This window comes from Arachis hypogaea, chromosome 12, assembly GCF_003086295.3.
Source record: "Arachis hypogaea cultivar Tifrunner chromosome 12, arahy.Tifrunner.gnm2.J5K5, whole genome shotgun sequence".
Taxonomy (NCBI): domain Eukaryota; kingdom Viridiplantae; phylum Streptophyta; class Magnoliopsida; order Fabales; family Fabaceae; genus Arachis; species Arachis hypogaea.
Window position 1 is genome coordinate 46,228,397 of NC_092047.1, and position 2,263 is coordinate 46,230,659.

Sequence of the window (2,263 nt, forward strand, 5' to 3'; positions counted from 1 at the left end):
ATCTAGTTACTTTTAGGGATGTTTTTATTAGTTTTTATGTTAAATTCACATTTCTAGACTTTACTATGAGTTTGTGTGTTTTTCTGTGATTTCAGGTATTTTCTGGCAGAAATTGAGGGACTTGAGTAAAAATCAGATTCAGAGGTTGAAGAAGAACTGCTGATGCTGTTGGATTCTGACCTCCCTTCACTCAATGTGGATTTTCTGGAGCAAAAAACCTCAAAATGGCGCGCTTCTAATTGCGTTGGAAAGTAGACATCCAGGGCTTTCCAGCAATGTATAATAGTTCATACTTTGGCCGAGTTTAGATGATGCAAAAGGGCGTTGAACGCCAGTTCTACGCTGCAGTCTGGAGTTAAACGCCAGAAACACGTCACGAACCAGAGTTGAAAGCCAGAAACACGTTACAAACTGGCGTTCAACTCCAAGAATGACCTCTCCACGTGTAAACTTCAATCTCAGCCCAAGCACACACCAAGTGGGTCCCGGAAGTGGATTTATGCATCAATTACTTACTTCTGTAAACCCTAGTAGCTAGTTTAGTATAAATAGAACTTTTTACTAGTCTTTTAGACATCTTATGATTTTTAGTTCATCTTTAGATCATATTGATCACATTTGGGGGCTGGCCATTTGGCCATGCCTGAACCTTTCACTTATGTATTTTTCAACGGTAGAGTTTCTACACTCTATAGATTAAGGTGTGGAGCTCTGCTGTTCCTCATGAATTAATGCAAAGTACTACTATTTCTCTATTCAAATCAACTTATTCTGCTTCTAAGATATTCATTCGCACTTCAATATGAATGTGATGAACGTGACAATCATCATCATTCCCTTACGAACGCGTGCCTGACAACCACTTCCATTCCACCTTAGATTGAATGAATATCTCTTGGATCTCTTAATCAGAATCTTCGTGGTATAAGCTAGATTGATGGCGGCATTCATGAGAGTCCGGAAAGTCTAAACCTTGTCTGTGGTATTCCGAGTAGGATTCAGGGATTGAATGACTGTGACGAACTTCAAACTCACGAGTGCTGGGCGTAGTGACAGACGCAAAAGGAGGGTGAATCATATTCTAGTATGATCGAGAACCTCAGATGATTAGCCGTGCTGTGACAGAGCATTTGGACCTTTTTCACAAGAGGATGGGATGTAGCCATTGACAACGGTGATGTCCTTACATAAAGTTTGCCATGGAAAGGAGTAGGACTGATTGGATGAAGACAGCAGGAAAGCAGAAGTTCAGAAGAACGAAAGCATCTCTATACGCTTATTTGAAATTTTCACCAATGAATTACATAAGTATTTCTATCTTTATTTTCTATTTATTTATAATTTATTTTCGAAAACTCCATAACTATTTGATATCCGCCTGACTGAGATTTACAAGGTGACCATAGCTTGCTTCATACCAACAATCTCCGTGGGATCGACCCTTACTCACGTAAGGTTTTATTACTTGGACGACCCAGTGCACTTGTTGGTTAGTTGTGCGAAGTTGTGAAGTCATGTTTGGACCATGGTATTGTGCACCAGTTATTGGCGCCATTTCCAGGGAGAGAACGAACAACAAATTTTACAACCTCAGAGTAACAATTTCACATACCAAGTTTTTGGCGCCGTTGCCGGGGATTGTTAGAGTTTGGACAACTGACGGTTCATCTTATTGCTCAGATTAGGTAATTTTCATTTTGTTTTATTTTCAAAAATTTTTCAAAAATCTTTCAAAAATTTTCCCTTTGTTTTCAAAAATTTTTTCAGAATTTTTAAAAATGAATTCTAGAGTTTTATGAAGCATGTGAAGCCTGGCTGGCTGTAAAGCCATGTCTAAATTCTTTTGGACTGGGGCTTCCAACCCAACATTATCAAGAGCAAGCTAGTTGTTGCTAATCCATCAGCTGCTGTATGCTTAATTTGTCACTTAAAGCTTGGCTGACCATTGGCCATGTCTAGTGTTTTGGACCGGAGCTTTCACTAAAAGCTTGGCTGGCTTGTGAGCCATGTCTAATTCCTGGACTGAAGCTTTAGACTAAGAATGCAAGATTCCTGGAATTCATATTAAAAATTTTGGAATCCTTATTTTTCTCTTTCAAATTAATTTTCGAAAAATATAAAAAAAATAAAAAAAATAATTTAGAAAATCATAAAAATCAAAAAAATATTTTGTGTTTCTTGTTTGAGTCTTGAGTCAGATTTTAAGTTTGGTGTCAATTGCATGTTCATCTTGCATTTTTCGAAAAAAATCATGCATTCATGG